This window comes from Thamnophis sirtalis, unplaced genomic scaffold, assembly GCF_051295495.1.
Source record: "Thamnophis sirtalis isolate CommonGarterSnake01/CBP01778 unplaced genomic scaffold, rThaSir2_p1.2 scaffold_5, whole genome shotgun sequence".
Lineage (NCBI taxonomy): Eukaryota > Metazoa > Chordata > Lepidosauria > Squamata > Natricidae > Thamnophis > Thamnophis sirtalis.
Window position 1 is genome coordinate 51110707 of NW_028261385.1, and position 21622 is coordinate 51132328.

Below are 21622 nucleotides of genomic sequence, written 5' to 3' on the forward strand. Positions count from 1 at the left end.
ACTCTTCACAACTATACAGCTTAGGTTGCCACTGAAGCAATAAATTTGTGTCTGCAGCACGTGAATCATTTCAGATTGTAGATGAGGGCTCCCATCCATGAATCCTCTTCCATAGAGATAAAGCCTTAAACCATCATATGTTCAAACAGAAAGCATAGGAGTCTAGACTATCCTGGAAAGGTCATGGATTGTGGGAGGGGTGGGTGGGTGGGAGGTTGAAATGCATTCCCACTAATATCATGAAATATACAAATCAGGTGCAAATTTGTAACTTAAGTGAGAATTAATCTTCTATATATTATCCAGATTTCCAGAGCACAGCTATCTGTAATATTTGCTGTCACTGCTGCTGATGAGAGGTTGATTCAGCTTGATCAGCTGTTAGGAAAAAAAGCTTAGCATCAAATTGCTTGATCTCTATAAGCCTTTATACTTACCAGTTTCTGCTTTCACTGCATTTTAGCCAAGGAATAGCAGCTCCATCAGCATACAGAGATAGATGAAGAGTATTGGATCTTACCAAACATTTATGATATTTCAATACATCTGATTTAATGAAAATTAAAAATAGCAGTTTTGTTGCCTCTAGAGAAAAGCTGCACTTCGCTGCAAATTCAATTTTTGTTCTAATACTTCAAGGCATCTGTGAATTCTGTAGAACTAATGACCCAGGGTTTGTTCAGTCTGCACTCACCCAGGTAATTACCACTTTATCATTGCCAGAACTTAACCTAGCCCTATTAGACAAAAAAGGACTTTGGAAACATTCCAGCAGAGACCCTGAACAAAATGTTCTCCTGCCTTCCCTCCCCTAAATAGCAAGGGCAAATGTGAGGATCACTGAAGAACAAGTACGCTGATTTATATCTCAATTTCTTTGAATGCACGCAGACATAAAATAAAATATGAATAGATGACAACTGTTTGAAAAACATCTCAGTCATTTCTGAAAAGTTATTAGGAAAACAAATGGGTTCAAAATATCTTTTCACTGTACATGAATATTATTTTACTATAATACTGTTTCAGAATGGAATATGGTAAGGGCAAAAAGGACAAAACAAAACCCAGAAGTGAATACAGCTGCTTTTTGCTTTCGTCTGTCTGTCTGTCTGTCTGTCATCTTCAGTGGTGGGTTTCAAAAATTGTTGGAAACTCCTCTGTGGGTGTGGCCTCCTTTGTGGGAGCGGCTTGCCACTCATGTGACTGGATGGGAGTGGCTTGCTACCTATGTGACCGGATGGGAGTGGCTTGCTGCCCATGTGACCAGATATGAAATTATGAATTAGTACTTAGGTCGGTCCAAGTAGCTATTCAGAAGTTAGTAGTTAGAAGCAATCGTAAGCAAGATATGGAATTAAAACCAGAAATATTTTGTTGGCTATTTGAAAGGGAGTATAATATATATTTAATTTTACACATGTTAGCAGCTGCTGGAATTGTGTTTGCACAACAGTGGAAAAGCAGAGATATGTAAATGAATAAATATTACAATGTGCAGGAATAAATAAATTGACAATTAAAATCAAGAAGGCTTTGAATACTTTTTCACGTGGGATTGATTTTAGCAATTGCCAATTAACGGAAACAGAAATTAGAAATCCAAAAGTATGAAAGAAAACACCAATTATATAAGGAAAGAACCCTAAAATGTATAAGGAAATATTACTAGATCATTATTAATGCGTAGATAATTGCGGGACATTACACACCCACCAGTGGTGGTTTCAAATTTTTTTGGAACCTCTTCTGTAGGTGTGGCCTGCTTTTCGGGTCCACTGGTGGAACCTCTTCTAACTGGTTCGGTAGATTTGATGAACCGGTTCTACCGAATAGGTGCAAACTGGTAGGAACCCACCTCTGATCATCTTGTATCTGGAGGCTTCAAAGATGGGGAAATGATAAAATATGTATGATGATGTCATCACAGAAGTGTTACAGTGGTGTGCAGGTAAATATTTAAAACTCTATCGAATCTATTGCTGCTGCACTGCACTGCTAACTACAGGACAGCTGATTGGCACTGGGCATTGTGGCTGTGCTCTGCTATCAATCAGTTCACAAAATTACTGAAAATTTAGCAACTGACTGTCATGAACTATTCAAGCTAGCTCCAATACCCATTGCTTATATACTGTCATTAGAATCAGATGATTCACATTATTTTCTTCCATGTCTTTCTTTTTACGTTTTCCTAACCTGCCTGAAATTATACTAGTTTCATACTTTCCCCCTGAACGTCCTAACCTGAAAGACTGAGTACATTCTTATATGAAGCTACTCAGAATGACAAATGAACACAAGAAGACTTCCTTCTATGCATAAAATTAAATCACACAACTAAAACTGTATTCTCCATTTCTAAAAAAATGTTAAATGCTCAAGAAAGTACTTTTTCTTAGAACAAGTTTAAAAATGATTTCTTAAGGGCTGTGGTTATTATTTTTATAGGGCCGACAGCCATAAAACAAGTGAGGTGCTTCATATATGTAGGTAGAACTAACTAAGAAGCTTTAACCGAGATATCCTGGAGCTTATCCTATAGTTTTCATGATTTTCCCACTTCAAAATGGCAACCATTGAAAATGCTGATTTTGAAGAACAAAGAGTACAATGGGGAATCATCTATTCAATCCTTGGAATATGGTTGAGCATGGAAAAGACAAGGAGATCTGGGTTGTTTGTATAGTTTTGATCTGATCTGTTAGTCATTCAATAAATGAATAAAAAACAAACAAACAAACAAACAAACAAACTGTAAGTTAAGAAAAAGCCCCAGTGTTTTACTTGATCTTCTTTTTGAGTGCTAAATGTCTCTTTTTATCAGACAACTGGTATAACTCTAGCTTCTATCGCTAGTGTGCTAAGGCTTCTGACCCACACGTCTACGTATCTTCTGGAATAATAATTTCGAATGATTTTTGTTTTACTTCCCGTTCTGCAAAATGAATTGCCATATTTCAGCCCTTGTGTTTTCTTATTAATTAGACAGAAGTTTTTTTTTTATCATTTATCAATTTGCGTTTGTCTGATGATATTTTATATCACTACTTTAAGCATCTGAATACTCAATAAATGTTTTAAAAATGTAAAAAATGTGAAAACATTTCCATCTTGTGTATATAACAAATTTGGGCCATAAGACACTTGATGTTTTAATTTGTACTTGAAGATGTGAAATAGTATTTTCTCCTTAATGAGGTGCTATTAGGCATTTGTGTGCTAACATTTGTCCCAATGGTACAGATCTCCATTCTTGTATGATTTCTCCAAACCTCTATATTTGAGCAGCTATGTTGAACTAATGTTGGGTTTCAGTGAAATTTTCTTGGTTGAGAGAGGCCATAGGCATTTTTTTGGTTCATGTAAACTTCTGGTGACAAAGACTGTCTGTGAAGATCTTGATAATAGGGAAGTGGTATGACACTGATGTTTTCCAATGTATCCTTTTGGACTTCCCAGTCAATCCTAGAACTGGATTTTCATGGTGGTCATTAAGCTATTAAATGCTATTCATGGTGGTCGTTAAGCTATTCTACTTCATTTTTTGGGGGAGAATTGCCAAGTTGGCCAGATATTGCTTTGTGTTCTTCCATGACCCAAAACAAGGACAAAATAATATTAGAGCATTTTAATCTCTCAGGACACACTCCATTACAGATCTCCAAGTAGCTGTTTTGGAACAAAGAAAGTTCAGCAGTATAACTGAGCTTCAAAAGGTTTCAGGGCATCTCAGAAGGTCTCAATAAATATATTTTAATTGCAAATAGAAAAGGTACTTGCAATCTGACTCACATGTAATCTGCATTTGTATAACCAGCCTGTCTTCCCTTCCCTTTTATCTTTCCATTCCATCCCAATTTAAATCCTACATAAGTCTGGCTACTTTATGTATCTGAAAAAGTCTGCTGTAGGTTACAAAAGCATTTTAATTTTTCTTGAATTGAAAATTGCTATCAGACTTTTGATTTTTGGCCTGCCATAGATGAACATTGCTTCTCCCCTATATTCTCTCCTATTAATCTTACATCCTAGAGTCAACCCAATTATGGGATTAAATTAAATCTATGATTTAATTGAAATTATAATGTTGGAACTCTTGAACCATCACTGCTCTTGGATGCCAAATCAGTTGTGAATAGCTAGGAGTATTTTGGGTAGCCTTTTCCTGGAGCAGATCTAGTCAGAGTGATTCCTGCCATTCAATCATGTGTATGTGTGTGTGTTTGCTTGTTTGTATGTATGTGTGCATGTATGTGACACATGCACACACACACAATCTATAAATTTAAAGAAAGAGAAGCAATTTTTTGACTATTATGCATGTGCGCGTAGCGGGCGTCAATGCGCACATCCCTGAAGCACGTCCCTTAGCGAACCGGCAGTAAAAGAAGCCAGAACCCACTCCTGCTTTTAATCCTCTCTAAAGTTACAATTATCTTTTCATTTCGTATTCCATCTCTAATTTCTGATTCCATTCTTCAAAAATCTCCAGCAATGTTTCCTTTGTTTTAATATTGTGTGTATATATATATATATATATATATATATATATATATAGATAGATAGATAGATAGATAGATAGATAGATAGATAGATAGATAGATAGATGATAGATAGATAGATAGATAGATAGATGATATAGATATAGATATAGATATAGATATTTTATATATCTATCTCTATCTCTATCTCTATCTCTATCTCTATCTCTATCTCTATCTCTATCTCTATCTCTATCTCTATCTCTATCTCTATCTATCTATCTATCTATCTATCTATCTATCTATCTATCTATCTATCTATCTACATATATATATATGAAAACTTTATCTAAAATCTTTAATCCTCTCTAGTGTCCAGATTTTAAACCATGAAATTGCTTATCTTTTCAATTCCATAAACCAATTCCATAAACTAAAACAAATACATTTCTCACAAGAAGCTATTTGTTCTTTAAAATTAATTTCAAAATCTCATAATAAAAAATGTGATATCCAAACTTACCTGGACCCATAGTATATTTAGAACTTTCTAACATCAGCTTCTTATTTATTTTTGTTGTTATTTCAGATTCTTTAAATTCCTAAACTTATTATAATTATTTTTTCTTTTGTTCAGAGTTGAAAATAACCTCTGAACAAAAACATGAAGACTTTTCAAACTTGTAGCTCTGAGGATCTCTCATAGCTTTTAAATGGTTAATAAGCAATTCCAAAAACGATTAGTGTGTGCGAACTTAATATTCTTTAACAAGCTCTGCTACAATTACAAACAAGAATCCCTTCATCTCTTAATGCTCAGACCCACAGAAAACTGCAGCCCTGGAGTCTCAGAAGTAGCAGCTGTGTGGAGCACACGTGAGGTGATCTCCTGCCCTCTCCTTATCTGTAGAAGTTCCAAGGAACCAGTCTATTCACCTGTTGCTTGGTCTTTGCCATAGTTGTGGACTCTGCTTTTTCAGAGTTGTATTCAATTCTCCATAACTCCCCTGTAATTTCATGATCCATGTCTCATTTCTCCCTACTTAGACTAGTAATATAATGTATTTTATACAATTTGCCCTTAAACCAGCAACTGATACATGATGCTACAATTAAACTGTGTTTTTTTGGGCAAGTATACTGTATTAACTAGTTCATTTTCAAGTGCATAGACTTCTAGTTTCTTTGTAGGCACAATTCACACTGCTAGGTTTTACCTATAAAGCCATGATTTTTAGTTTGGAGCCCTTACAAATGCTTTCTTTTAGAGTTAGCCTCCTTATTTGGGAGCTCTCTTATGGATTCCAGTACCAAAATAGGCTACATTGATAAAAATATGAACTGAGAGTCAAGGTAGCCCAGCCATCTATAACTACCCTCTCTCAGGAATATCATACCTAAGAAATCTGACACACAGGTTATCTACTTTTCTAAAAAGAAACAATTGGGACTGATGAGATTTAAAAGGGAACAGAGGAAGGTGAAGATTCCCCCCACCAGGTTTTGCTGTTTATTAGAGGGTAAGAGCTTTTTTGCTGTTCATTGGTGTGGAGAGATAAGATGATTTGGTGAGCGCATGGTCTAGGAGAAGGAGGCTTATGTGTGATGCTGAGTGCCTACAGAGCTAAAGATTTCCAGAGAGAAGGAAGTGTGGCTTACTAACAGATTGATGGTGACAATGACCACAGAGAGGGAAGGGGATTTTGTCAAGAGACATCAGAGATTGAAAAGATCAGGTACATTCAAGACAGAATAATGGACAACTCTCTGTCTGTATTTTCCTCCCAATTTAAAGCCCAGCTAAGCCAAATCCTCCTCAGTAACTAAAAGATTTTTCCACTCACATTGGAAGAGAAAATCTGTAAAAGAGAATCAACTTAGTAAGGGCTACTTAGAAACAAAAAAAACTTAGGAAATAAAGAGTAAGAGATCAACTTGGAAATACATAAGTGAGCAATGAGAGGCTTGGAGAAAGGATGAAGACCAAGACAGTTGAATAAAATCCACAGAGTAATAAAACCTAAACATGATGCCTGGAATTAGTTTAGGAAAACTTAAGAGCCCATGTAAGTAATAACTCCCACAACACTTGAATATTTAAGCACTTTTTAAAAAGTGGTGTTTCAACCAGTGTATTACACAAGGGTTGTCACCAGTGGTGGGTTTCACATATTGTTCCTACCGGTTTGCCGCACACCCGCCCGCTCACTTTGCACACACCCCTTCTGTACATGCGTCTCACCTTCTGCGCATGCACTTTGCTCTCTCGTGCGCCTTCCATGCATGAGCCTGGCCTCAAAAATGTGCCTAAGTAGGAAGGCATAGAGCCAGGGCTGGTGGACGATTTCTGATACTGGTTCGGGTGAACCAGTCTGAACCACCTGAATACCACCGCTGGTTGTCACTATCCTAGAACCTAAGATAGGTCCCATCTTTGCTTGCTTTTTATCTTCATTTTCAGTTCTGCTGTTCACTAAGTTTTGCAGTAGCAGTTATAGTATCTGATTGATTGTAAAATGTTTCAATAAAGAATTCATTCCCCTTTTTGAGGGAGTAGGAATAGTTTTGCTGATGTAGTTTGCTACTTTAACTTATTTGCTTGCTCTTTATTTCTGCTTCTATTTGAGCTTAAAGAATGTTTAAATAATTCAGTAAATTAAATGAAGTGTGTTCCAGATCATAAAAAGATGCAGTTTGTTCATGTATTTTAATAAGTACTTGATATGTTATTTATTTATTTCTTAAATTTCTAGGCCACCCAATCACCAGGAGCATCAAAGTTTATTTTATCATTTTCCTGCTCCAATCACTAACAGATGGCTTATAAACCAACCATTTATCAATGTGAATAAATCAACCCCCCAAAATGTGACCCAATAAATGCTCAACAGTAGCATGAACAAAAACAGTAATGTGTTCCTATGCTGAAAAACCATAGACATTAATATAATCAATATTCATACACAGGAGAATATTTTTCAATTTATTTCCCACTCATTGCCCTATCAAAAGAACCAAATTTTAACTGCATTTCTGAATCCCAATAGTAGTGAAGCACGCCAGATTTTGGGACAGAGTGGGAAGGAGAGGGTACTATATTCCACAGAAGAGAGAAACAAACTCGAATGTGGCCGATGTTCTGGAAAAGGGAAAATCTGAAGGGAGGTCAATCTTTTTCACCCTAATTGGGCAACCAGAAACTATTGGGAGCAATTAACAAAAAGTTAATCTAGTCTATTCTTCAATGTGGAAAAACATTTCAAGTAGATAATCCTTGAAAAGTTTGATAATAATCTACTCCATTGAGCCAAGTTTCGAGTTAATACCGACTATACTTTTTAATATTAATTGCAGTTTCAATATTTATTGTAATGTTAGCCAAGTAAGTACAATATAGGTAGTCCTTGTTCAGCAAATGTTTGAAGTTTTGACACCATTAAACAAATAGTACTTAAGCCTGGTTTTCAAAGTTATGGCTGCAGTGTTAAACCCACCCTCCTGGTCATGTGATCAAATTCATGTTTGGCAGCCTGGTTGCACTTATGGGGGCAGGGATGCTCCCCGCATCTCTCCAGCCCACTTTTTGACCTCCTGCACTTAATGAAATGTTATAAAGTGTTCATGTATTTTGCAGATAAGTATACTGGAGGAATAGAACTGAAAATAATACATAACATTTGATAATGTTTGAATATTTTTCTTAAAGGTTAAAAGATTGTATAGGTAGCAATAAAAAGGCAAAAGTAATGTCAATGTATAAAACCTGGCTTTTACACTAGAAACAATAGAGAGATCTTGTAGTCAAAACCAAGTATACCTTATACCAAAACTTATATCTTATGTATAGAAAAACAGCCGGTTTTTTGCTCTCAATAGAAACGCTTCTAGAGCATTTCTAAATGCTCTAGATATAAATAAGGAGGGATCGTTTTTATGTCTAAGATTATTTGTAATAAACCAATGTATTCCATTCCACTGATAATTATTGGCTACATTTATGAACTTCAGAACCCTATAAAAATGGAAACAAAGAGAAATGTTTATGGCCGCACACTAAGAGCAATGGGATAACTTTGGGTGAATAAACATATTTTGACTCTCCATTGATTGCCTGGTTTCTGGCTTGGAATAAACCAGGAGAAAATGTTTTAATCCTTGTAACAATTTGTAAAATTAATGAGAAATAAATACAAGTAATTGTAATTCATGATACCTATTAAATGGCATTTTTGGAAATAAGTCATTAAGTATAAGAATAGCTACAAATGTGAGTGTAAAATTATTTTCAATTATAATTACTGCCTGATTTATAAAGAATGAACTGTTCATGAAGGAATTTTGTGATGGACTGCCTTTACCAGATACAGGATATAATTGTGAAATTAATTACTGCAGAAGAGCATTTATATCAAGATTTTCTACAACTCCAACACCAGGAAATTTGGGTAATAGCAGTAGACTATAGCAATAGCAGTAGACTTATATACCGCTTCATAGGCCTTTCAGGCCTCTCTAAGCGGTTTACAGAGAGTCAGCATATTGCCCCCAACAATCTGGGTCCTCATTTTACCCACCTCGGAAGGATGGAAGGCTGAGTCAACCCTGAGCCGGTGAGATTTGAACCGCTGACCTGCTGATCTAGCAGTAGCCTGCTGTGCTGCATTTAACCACTGCGCCACCTTGGCTCCTACAGCATAGGTACAGCATAGGTACAGCAGCATAGAATGTGTTTAAAAAAGAAACAGGAAATAGAAACAAGAAAATGAAAAGTATGCATGAGTCCAGAGCAGAGATGATATTCAGCAGGTTCTGACCAGTTCTGGAGAACCGATAGTGGAAATTTTGAGTAGTTCAGAGAACCGGTAAATACCACTTCTGACTGGCCCTGTCCCCATCTATTTTCTACCTCCCGAGTCCCAGCTGATCGAGAGGGAATGGGGATTTTACAGTATCCCTCCCCTGCCATACCCACCAAGCTACGCCACACCCACAGAACAGATAGTAAAAAAATTTGAATTCTACCACTGGGCCAGAGCAACATATACAAGGTTAAAGTAAACGTGTCTAGAACTACATACTGGTCATCTAAGGAAAAGGCATAAAAATATCATGAGATAAAATCACTCTGATTGATGAGGAGCATTATTCTTAGCCTCTGACATTGATAATTTTCCAAAATATTTCTACCTGCAATATTTTTAAAAGGTGACATTTTGGAAAAGCTAAAAGAATATATTACCTGAGCAAGCAATACATTCTGAAGGAAACTTAAACTTTGTGCACCAATAATAGGGGTGAATACACTGAAAAAGGAACTGAGCAAGACCTGACACAACGGGAAACAAAATGTGATGAAAAGAAATCCCTATACTTGAGAATAAAATGGGTTCGCAGCAGAGAAAAAGAGAACGTTATTTCAAATTGCCAGAAGCACGTTTTTCAATGTTGGGTCGACAGAGCAATTTTTATGAAGCCTGCAACTTACTAGTAGAAGAGAGTACTTGTAAGACAAAGATGCAGCACTATTTGAACTGTGGGAAGGGAGCCAAACCAAATGTAAAACACATACACGTGTTTTAATTCAAGGCATATGTTTATAATTGATAGGATATGAATTATGACACAAAGGAAACAAAGTTCTTGAGTCTATCACACAGACTATAAGGATACACAGCAGTGTGGCATATTTTTGATAAAAAGCAAAAACCAAATATTAATGAAATAGGAAGATTTCGGTTAAAGATCTGAACCGAAGAATTAAAGCATTAACATCCAAAACAGGAAGAAACTGGAGTGATCTTTGATACTCAGGAAGGCCTCCTGCTTAAGCAGGGGGTTGGACTAGAAGACCTCCAAGGTCCCAACTCTGTATACTATAACTGTAAGAAAGCTTAGAAATAGAACCCTAACAGCCAAAACCAAAGATCAGTAGAAGGTTTTATGAGAGGCAAAGTCTCAAGACAAGCCTAACATGGGACTATCACCTAAGAAACCTGCCAGAGTTGGAAAAGATGAGACAATAAGTCTCAATAAGTCAGAGAGGATGAGACAATAAGCCCTTCTCCAAGGAAATATATAGAAAGGATGCCAGACACGAAAAAGATAAGAGGCTAAATCCTGTTAGAGAAGATACTGAATCCATTTACAGGAATAAAACATGAACTCTCACAATGGATCTATAGAAAAGCCTATATGGATCCATTGGATCCCTATAGGTTTTCACTATTAAGTGAGTGGCAGAAAGGGACATCCAATGCTTCAAAATGAGACTTGTTGCCAGGGACTACTCCCCCAAATATGATGAAAAGACTTTGTACCAGTGGTGAAGCACACTTCAAATCAGAACATTTCCCAGCAATTCAGCATCAAGGGGATTGCATATTCAACATGTAAAGCTTTCTTGTATGAGAACATCAAAGTATACATGGCATAGCAACCATGATCTAATGAACTTGGAAAAGAAAGCCTTGGGATGCTATTTCCAAAATAATATTTATGGGCCAAAAGGTAGTATGGCTTAATCAGCTGCTGCTTAATGAGGGATCCCTGTTTATATGTTTGTATGGTCTCTGTCCCTCCCTCCCTCCCTCCCCCCTGTGAATCCCACAAAAATCCCTGGTTTTGAGAGGTACTCCAGGAGTTGAAGTGGTGGAAGAAATGTCTATAGCACCATTAGAGACTATAATTGCAATCAGATGTGTATTAGATCCTGCCTAATTAAGGTCTCATAGAAAATGTTGAATAGTTGAATCCAGGCAATGGTGAATACATCCTTCAGGGAAGTAATGGTTCCATTAGTTCATAAAAAGGTTGTGGTCTGCCCTTAAGAAACTGATTTTAAGAAACCATCCCCAGATCCATTGACATTGGGCAAATTGCCCAATATCCTTATATCAGTTCTGGACAATTTTCATTCAGTCAGCAGCCTTCCCTTTTTATGAAAAGTTGGTCAGAAGGTGTACAGTTCGGAACTCCAGAGAAGCCTGGGGGAAATGCATTATCTGGACCCTTTCCAGTTAGGTTTCAGAATGAAATATAATTTTGAGATAGCATTTATTGCACTTATAGTTGAATTATGATGGGGTGGTTCTCCTTGATCTCTTAGCAACTTTTGACACAATCAAATATTGTATCCTTCAAGAACTGTTTTGGAACTGGTTCGTAAATGCATGGCACAGCATAGGAAACAAGCCATCAGGACAAGATCAGCACCCCATCTGGATTTAAAAGACAAGAACCACTCTTTTGAAGACAAGAAAGTCCACATTTTGGACAGAGGGGACTGTTGGTCTGAAAGAGGGGTCAAAGAGGCCATCTATGTCAAAATTAAACAGCCCTCTCTCAACAGAGGGGAAGGGAAACAACATCATCTATCTCCAGTCTACAACACAGTCCTTTCAACAGTTCCAAGAAGGCTCCACACCCATTTCACTACTCAGGTGTCCCTGAGGACACAGATAAATCTCCAAGTGGCCTCAATTACTGCCAAATACTGTGATGACAAACCTATGGCATGTGTGCCACCTGTGTCAACCTGAGCCCTCTCTGTAGGCACATGAGCTGTCACCCCAACTGAGCTCCACTGCACATGGACATGTGCCTGCTGCCAGCCACCTGGTTTTTGGGTCTCTGCTGTGCATGCATGGTGGTACTGGGTGCATGTGGGAGATGTGTGGCATGCAAAGGGGGAAGGGGGAGTTCAGGGGGGGGGTCACAAATGAATAAAACATCATAAGTAAACCAAAAACTCCAGAAGCCCTAGAAGAAGAAAAAATAGGAGTCATCTACAACATATACTATAGTTTAAGGACTGTAACAGGCACTGTGTAAGATAAACAGACTGAAGATTAGCAAAGTGCATCCAGAAACACAACTAGCAGTCAGAAGGCATGGTAAAAACTCCTTAACAGATAGACAGACTCAACCATAGTTTCAACTGGGAAATTGTGAGCATCCTAGATCAAGCCAATTTCTGGAGGCCTGGTACTCAGACAAATCAACCATCAACAGGCATGTAGAGATAAACAACATCTACATAACACTCAAAAGAGACAATCAAAAAGCCCAAAAGGAAAGAAAAATCTCAAAACACCTTCCCAGCAGCCGTCAACATCCAAGGACCCCATAGTTCAATTTTAAATTACAAATATTCTCTTCTATTGGGGAAAGCTTATCTAAAGTTTACTTAGATCATGGCAAGCACTTCCTTAGACTATGTTTGCATGCTTTAAATGAGAACTGAAAGATGAATTAATCAGGGTTTTCCAAATATTAGTATTGTTCTTATTCTTATTCTTAGTACTTTCAAAGTAGTATTTATTAAATTATTTTCATAGAACGTGTTTTGGATTATTGATGAACAGTCTAAAACTGTGAAGGAGCTAATGAACTGAAGAGTTTGGGGATACCTGAATCACCAAATCCTCTATTCTGCATTTCCCTTTTTCAGTTTAATGGATGTTGAATATTGTCACGATGTAGATATCATTCATAGCTCATGAATTACATATACCTAGATTACTTAGAAATGCACATTCTTTCTTTCATTGTTCAAACAGTAATGCATGGGAACTAACATGTGCAACATGTGACTGTGTGATTATTATTATTGTTACAATTCTGTGTCTCTATATGTATGTGCAGGTGTGCACATGCATGTACACCATGAGCCTATAACTCCACACAGGGGCACAGATCTTGGGGAAAGAATTATAATAGAGGGAATGTAATAAATGAGAACCATGCAGTAGAACAGCTGGATTTCAAAATAAGATTGTCCTGCATTCATATAAATGTGACATGAGAGAGAAGACAGCCAATTTCATTGTGAATCATAGATTTATGGATATTACATTCCCACCCTTCCTCTCCCCAAAGTATCAGTTAGAAAAATAATTGCAGCTGTCTACCTTGGAGACATTTCTAGTACTACACTTAATTGGCAGTTTTATATTAAGGCTGCCCTCCTATTGATTCTCAGGGCAAGGCTTCGTTATGAAGAGAAGCTTGAGAATGGCATAGCGTTACTGAGTGAAGCAGCAAATTACAAATCCTGACCTTTGATGCCGATATGCAAATACTTCAAATACTTCATGGCAATAGAAGAAATAATTATCATTATCTCTTTTAGATGAGAAGTAGAAATCCAGAAAATTCACCTATCCTGGGTTAAACACGATGACATAGGACAAAGATCCACAACATTCTTTGGGCTACATGAGGTCAAATCTCATAGCTGAGTGGGATAAAGGCAAAGAAATGTTTGTGCCTTTATGTTTCCCTAGCAGTAATTTTTTAAAAAGGCATTTTGCTGTATTTTCCAGAGCAAATCAAGGTTTGGTATTTAGAATTCAAATCAATTTACTTGGTTTTTGGTCTTGGAGGACCATTTTAGGAAGAGTTACCCCATTTCCAGTTTTTATTTTTTTTAAAATTATGGCAGAATAGTAGTAAGGAGAAGCTAATTCCCATATTACCTTTTAAAAGGAGGGAAACTCGGCTTCTTCGTGGCTAGTCATAATAAAGGGTTTTTTTTTAAAAAAAAATTGCAGTTGCAGAGTTCTTATTTCTATTTGAAAAAGGAGTCAAAAGGTTAAGAAGTTTCTTTTTTTCTTTTTTACCTTTTTAAAAGGCATTTAAAAAATCATTTTGCCTTTTTAAAAGGTAAAATGGCACTCATGACTGTGCTATCAAAGGCCTTCCTTTTTTGACATTGCATGGGAAGGAAGATTAGTTTTTTCCCCTCTTTCCTACAAGGGAATAGCAATAGCAATAGCAGTTAGACTTATATACCGCTTCATAGGGCTTTCAGCCCTCTCTAAGTGGTTTACAGAGTCAGCATATCACCCCCACAGTCTGGGTCCTCATTTCACCCACCTCGGAAGGATGGAAGGCTGAGTCAACCTTGAGCCGGTGAGATTTGAACCACTGAACTGCAGATAGCAGTTAGCTGAAGTGGCCTGCAGTACTGCACCCTAACCACTGCGCCAACTCGGCTCTCTTTGAATTGGAGTTCAATGTACTGCCTGTTTGCTCTTGGGCCTTTGAGAAGAATGGTATTAAAACAAAAGACTGAGTTCCACAGCCTGATTTTTTTGTTTGAGGTCTTGAATCAAATCATTGCCTTTTTTCTTAAATAGTTCATGAGCCACTTGCTTGTGTTTCCGTGATACTTTTGACCAGTGGTGAAATTCATTTTTTTTTACTACCGGTTCTGTGAGTGTGGCTTTGTGGGTGTGGCAGGGGAAGGATACTGCAAAATCCCCATTCCCACCCCACTCTGGGGCCAGCCAGGGGTGGCATTGGCTGTTTCTCTGAACTACTCAAAATTTCTGCTACGGGTTCTCCAGAATCTGTGAGAACCTGCTGAATTTCACCCCTGCTTCTGACACTCCAAAGTCCCAAAATGTTTCCTCACTCCCTTCAAAAGATTTCAGCCTGTTTTGACCTTGTGACTCTGGCAACTGATTTCTCTGGGAACAAAATGATTCCATCCACCATCCCTATAGAGTTGGTACAGTGCAGCAGTCAGTAATGGGTTTTGTTTAAAATCTAATACCATGACAAGTGGAAATTCATTAAGTCACCTTGTCTTCTTTTTAAAATATTTTAAACGACCTCTCATTTCAGTAGTTCTTTTCTGAGATGGCAAGGATACATTTTCTGTCCTTGAGCTTTTCTGGAGCAATGTGTAGGTGTCGTGCCAAAATCAACACGGCTGTTCCCCACCCCGACAACACTTTGGCACTGCAATGTGCACAAGAACCTTGATGTGATTTCATCACTGAAATAAGGTAGTTGGTTAAAAAGGCAAAAAATTGTATTATTCCAGGATATGGATGCCTGCCTGCAATATAACAATGATCAAATGATCAGTCATCTCTGAAAGAAAGAAATTTCAAATCAAATTTCTTGCCATTGGGGCTAGTCCCTGCCTCCCCCACCCTCTCTCCCTCTCTATCTTTCTCTCTCCTGTTTCTTTGATGATGAACGACATGGAATTTTCCTGAAACAGTTTGCATTTTAAATGCCTTCCAAAGCAAACTGGGAAGTCCCCCCACCCACCCACAGACTGCCAAGTTACTGATGGAAATCCCCACTCCCACAGCTTCAAAAAATAACCAGAATGAGCAGAAGAAGAAAGAGATTTGATGCACTACAAAAAAATAAAAATAAAAGCCTGCTGCTGCCCCTCACCCCAGCCCTGTATTCACAAGATATATGAAAATGTTTTAACACCTCGAGAGACCAGCTGAGCATAAAAACTGCTGAACAGCAAATGGTGAGTTCCCTGCAGCAGCTGAAAGTAGATCTATAAATAGAAAAGCTAAGGAATAACCCTTCACTAAAGGAACAGCCCTTCTGCGAGGGGGGAGGGAAGGAGGGAATCTCCTACCAGCTTTGCATTCTAATGAAGGAGAGAGAGAGGAGGGAGAAAAGCTGCAGATTTTTTGTTCCATTACTGGAATTGTCGAAGCAGCACATTAAACGTGCCTTCCCCACTCCTTGCTGAAGCAAAGGGCTCCATGGTACTCAGAAAGGGAAAACGATAAACTGTGTATTTGTCCCAAATGATGTAAAAACAAATATTTCTCTTATTAAAAAAAATTGAACATTTAGAAAATGACAATACTGCCAGCCATTGTTTCCCTCTATTGCAATATTCTCAGTGAATCTCCTATTGAAAAAAGAAACCAAGTAGGTAACAGCTGGGTAAACGTAGGTTTTCCTTTCATGTAAATTCAATGTTATTCATCCAAAAGCTTCAATTTCTTACTAATATGCCCAAGAATAGAAGGAAGAAGAACATTTGGCATCCTTCCCAAGTAAAAGATTTTCCTTGGTGCGAGAATCGGAATGGCGGCCAGGGCTCCTTCGTTGCAGAAGACCTGACGGAAAAAGCTTTGGGAGCCCGTGGAACCAGCCTCTTACCGCCTCTGCCAGGGTCCTCCGGGATGACAGGAATTCGGAGGACTTGTGCGGGCCACGAGCTGAGGGAAACTGACGCCTTCTGCCGATCTGGGGCTTCAGACTCCCCGACGCGGCTGGGCGTCCTTGCCGACGGGCGCAGCGGCCGCAGCGGCCGCATGGTCATGGTGGAAGCGGAGGCGACGGAGGGCGTTTCGCGGCGGCTTCGGCGGCTTCGGCAGCGGCTGGGCACCCTTGGCGGCGAGTGCAGCGGTCTTATGGTGGCACTGGGAGCGGAGACGAGTGAGGGCGTTTCGCGGCGGCTTCAGCAACGGTGGGGTTTTCTGGCCCCTTCTTTACAAGCTCTGAAGCCTGGCGAACAGCTTGGCGGACAGCTCGGAGAGCTTGGGGAATTTATGGTGACTTTGACTGGGTTGATTATTTATCACCGTTGTTTGGAGTTGGGAAATTCAAACGGGGGCTTTGTCCGGCCTAGGTGAAGCGGGCGGCTGACTGGGTGTGCCGTGGCTGGAGCCTCTTCCGGATGCCTCCCCCCCTCCATATTTAACTCAGCTTCACAGCGACACCATTGCCTTCAACAACATTGCTCCCCTTACCAATGCTGTCCCTTTTACCAACGCTGCTACTGGTACTATTACTACTCTTTCCAGCAACATAGCCCACTGTTCCAGCATTGTTTCCTTTACCAACGCTGCCTTATTCTTCAACGCTGCTCTTTCTACCAACGCTGCCTTTTTTACCAACATTGGTTCCCTGCCGCCTCGGACTTTGCTTACCAGATTTCCCTCACCCATAGACCTAGGCCCTGTGATCCTGTTTGTCTTAGCCCTGACTATTACCATCATTACTACTGGTTTCTATCCCCAGAAGGAAACTTTGGTCTGGGCTGTGGTTGGACAGCTGATGGCAACAAACTGAACTCGCACTTTAAATTTTTTTTTTTTAATCAATTGCGCAACTATTTTAGCTCTCATTCCTTCTTTTCTTTCATCTTTTTCTTCTTTCTTTGTACGGGCTATGCATGAGGTACGTATGAGATGAATGAATGTCCCACTTTTATGATTATATTGTTGTAAATTTTGTGTTTTTTAACTATTACGTGGGGACTGTTTGGGGGAGTGTATGAGTATGTGTGATTCGGAGGACCTGCCGGGAGTTGCGGGGGCTACGGGGGTGGTTGAGGGGACCAGAGACACGGGAGAGGGTCGGGGTATTGCGGTCGTAACAGGGAGGGGCAGATACGGCGGGGACTTCAGGGCAGGCCATTACCGGGGAAGGAGGGTTCGCTACATTACAGAGATCCCTCCTTCCGGCCCTGGGAGTCCCACTCCAAGACCAGATGGCGTAAGTAGTCAGGACCCTGGTCTCAGGCTGTTGTCGCTAAATGCCAGGTCTGTTGTTCATAAAGCTCCTCTCATCCGGGACTTAATTTCAGACGAGAGGGCAGACCTGGCATGTATTACTGAAACCTGGCTGGGCCCAGAGGGAGGAGTCCCCCTTGTAGAGCTGTGCCCAGAAGGATTTCAGGTGCTGCATCAGCCGAGAGCCCAGGGAAGGGGTGGGGGTGTGGCCGCCGTTATCCGGGAGTCGTTAGTTCCTCGTAGGGTCCCTGCTCCGGAGATTGTCGGGTGTGAGTCTTTGCTGTTAAAGTTGGACCTCAAGGGTCAAGTGGGTTTGCTGCTAACGTACCTGCCTCCCAACAGCGTTGCAGCAGCCCTCCCCTCGCTCCTCGAGTCGGTAGCCGAGCTGGCAGTTGAGTTCCCTAGGTTGATGGTCCTGGGGGACTTTAATTTGCCGTCGCTCGGTGAAAACTCTGATGGGGTGCAGGAGTTCATGGCTTCCATGACAGCCATGGGCTTGACCCAAGTAATTCGAGGCCCAACCCACTCAGCGGGACACATGCTTGACCTTGTATTTCTCTCGGAGCAGTGGATTTATGATCTTGGTCTGAGGGGGAGCGACATCATACCCCTGTCGTGGTCAGACCATTGCCTACTGAGGCTCGACTTCCGGAGGCCAAACCCCCACTGTAGGGAGGAGGAACCGACCAGGTGGTTCCGCCCCAGGCGTCTTATGGAGCCGTCAAGGTTCCAGACAGAGCTTGGGGTTATTCCTGACACTTTCGCCCACAGTCCGGTGGAGACTCTGGCTGCTGCGTGGCACTCGGCAGCGTCGGAGGCCCTCGACCGGATTGCGCCACTGCGGCTCCTCCGAGGCGGCGGATCCCGGAGACCTCCTTGGTTCACCGAGGAGCTCCGGGAGATGAAGCGCCGGAGGAGATGCCTAGAGCACCGTTGGAGGTCCGATAAGTCCGAATCGAACCGAGCAATGGTAACCACCTGCACCAGGGAATATACTAGAGCACTTAGGGCAGCAAAAAGATCGCACATAGCCACCCTGGTTGCATCCGCTGAGTCCCGTCCAGCCGCCCTGTTCAGGATAACCCGCTCCCTATTGAACAAAAGGGAGGCGGGGGAACCCCTGCAGGGCAGAGCTGAAGAATATGCCCAATTCTTAGCGGACAAAATTGCTCGGTTTCGGTCGGACTTGGACTCCACACCTGCAGTTCCAGCCGAGGCACAGGGGGACCAAGTAGAACAGCTCTGGGTTGAGTTTCAGGACGTTACCCCCGGGGATGTGGACAAGGCCATGAGAGCTGTAAGTTCCTCCACCTGTGTTCTGGATCCGTGTCCCTCATGGCTGGTTACTAACTGCAGTGAGGTGACACGAGGCTGGATCCAGGCGGTTGTAACCGCCTCCCTTCGGGAGGGGAACTTCCCCGCCGCACTGAAAGCGGCGGTGGTGAGACCCCTCCTGAAGAAACCATCCTTGGATCCAGCTGTTCTTAACAGCTATCGCCCGGTCTCCAACCTTCCCTTCTTGGGGAAGGTTGTTGAGAAGGTGGTGGCCTTCCAGCTCCAACGGTCCTTGGAGGAAGCAAACTATCTAGACCCCTTCCAGTCAGGCTTCAGACCCGGTTACAGCACAGAAACCGCTTTGGTCGCATTGATGGATGATCTTTGGAGAGCCAGAGATGAAGGACATTCCTCCATCCTGGTCCTCCTTGACCTCTCAGCGGCTTTCGATACCATCGACCATGGTATCCTTCTGCGACGACTGCGGGAGGTGGGAGTGGGAGGCACCGTGCTACGGTGGTTCTCCTCCTACCTCTCGGACAGGTCGCAGTTGGTGTTAGTGGGAGGGCAGAGATCGTCCCCTAGGCCCCTAAATTATGGGGTGCCGCAGGGCTCGGTCTTATCCCCCCTACTATTTAACATCTACATGAAACCGCTGGGAGAGATCATCCGCAGGCACGGGATTAGATACCATCAATATGCGGACGATACTCAATTGTATCTGTCCGCCCCGTGCCAAATCAATGAAGCGGTTGACGTGATGAGCCGGGGCCTTGAGGCCGTCATGGACTGGATGAGGGTTAACAAGCTTGTGCTCAACCCAGAAAAGACCGAGTGGCTGTTGTGTTTTCCTCCCAAAGATTTGGCCAATATTCCAACACTCAGGCTGGGGGGTCAAATTTTACACCCCTCAGAGAGGGTCCGCAACTTGGGAGTCCTCCTGGATCCACAGCTGTCATTCGACCACCACTTAACGGCTGTGACCAGGGGGGCATTCGCCCAGGTACGCCTGGTGCGCCAGTTGCGACCCTACCTGAATCGGGAGGCTCTCACAACAGTCACTCGGGCCCTTGTGACCTCTAGGCTGGAATACTGCAATGTGCTCTACATGGGGCTGCCCTTGAGGAGCATCCGGCGACTTCAGCTAGTGCAGAACGCAGCCGCGCGAGTGATTGCGGGTGCACCTCGATTCACCCGCATAACACCTATCCTCCGCGAGCTGCGCTGGCTACCTGTCGATCTCCGGATGCGCTTCAAGGTGCTATTAATCACCCATAAAGCCCTACATGGCAGTGGATCTGGATACTTGAGAGACCGCCTTCTGCCAATTACCTCCCTGCGACCTATAAGATCCCATAGACTAGGCCTCCTCCGCATTCCATCGGCCAGCCAGTGTCGGCTGGCAACTACAAGGAGGAGGGCCTTCTCAGCAGTAGCCCCGACCCTTTGGAACGAGCTCCCCGTGGAGATTCGTACCCTCTCCACCGTCCAAGCCTTCCGCATAGCCTTGAAGAACTGGCTCGCCCGTCAGGCCTGGGGATAAGGATCGTTACCCCGCCCGAATGATGAATGTATGTTGTTTATTATTTTATTATATGTTGTTATCTTAATGTTGCATTCCCCCCTTCCTGGTTTTGTGTGAGCCGCCCTGAGTCCCCTCAGGGAAAAGGGCGGCCTATAAATGCTAATAAACCTATAAACCTATAAACCTATAAACCTTGTAGCAGAGCTGCTGAATACAACTGGTTTCAAATCAAGATTTTAATTGACATGTAGTTTAATTAAATCGGGATTTCCTTGTCAGCTTTTTCTTGTAATCTTGGATTATTTCGCTGAAGAATTGTATTTTCTACAAAATGCCTGAATGATTTCTCCTTGCTGCCAGAATGAAGACAAGATATTTTGCAGTGAAGAGGAAGCGAGTGAATAGGCTGGCAGTTGATATGGAAAAGAACAATTAAATATAATAAAAAAAACCATGAAGTGTCTCAGACTAAATCTCAACATGGCTTTCACATACATAATGAGCTGTGTCTCTTTTTTTTAGTGAGCTGGAAGAATATTTGTTGTGTTTATCCCTCCTTCCCTCCCTCTCCCCTCTTCCACACTTGTTTTACATGCGCAACTCAGTTTTACTCTATTGACATCTGCAAGGTGGTGAAATTCAAAGTTTTTTACTACTGGTTCTATGGCCATGGCTGGGTGGTCATGGCAGGGGAAAGATATTGCAAAATCTCTATTCCCATTCCACTCTGTGGGCCAGCCAGAGGTGGTATTTGCCGGTTCTCCAGACTGCTAAAAATTTCCACTACCGGTTCTCCAGAACCTGCTGAATTTCATTCCTGTGATTTGCAGGATTAAGGCAACTCTATGTATCTTTAGTATTTAATGATTAATTATTGGATCTATTTCAAAATGTAAGTTCAAAAATGTAAGGAAAGATGGTGAATGCCTTTAAAGAAGGGATAGTGATCACAGGGCAATCTGGACTCAATATTGAACACTGGATAGTGTGGACAGACTGAAAGCTCAAGACAGGAGGACATATTTGACTTTGGTTCCCTACGCTAGGAA

General features: G+C 41.3%; 1 long non-coding RNA gene across 2 annotated transcripts in view; it reads right to left on the reverse strand.

Annotated features, from left to right (window-relative positions):
• Positions 1–21622, reverse strand: part of LOC148045362 (uncharacterized) — a 211304-nt gene that overhangs the window by 82046 nt on the left and 107636 nt on the right. The window lies entirely within an intron of this gene.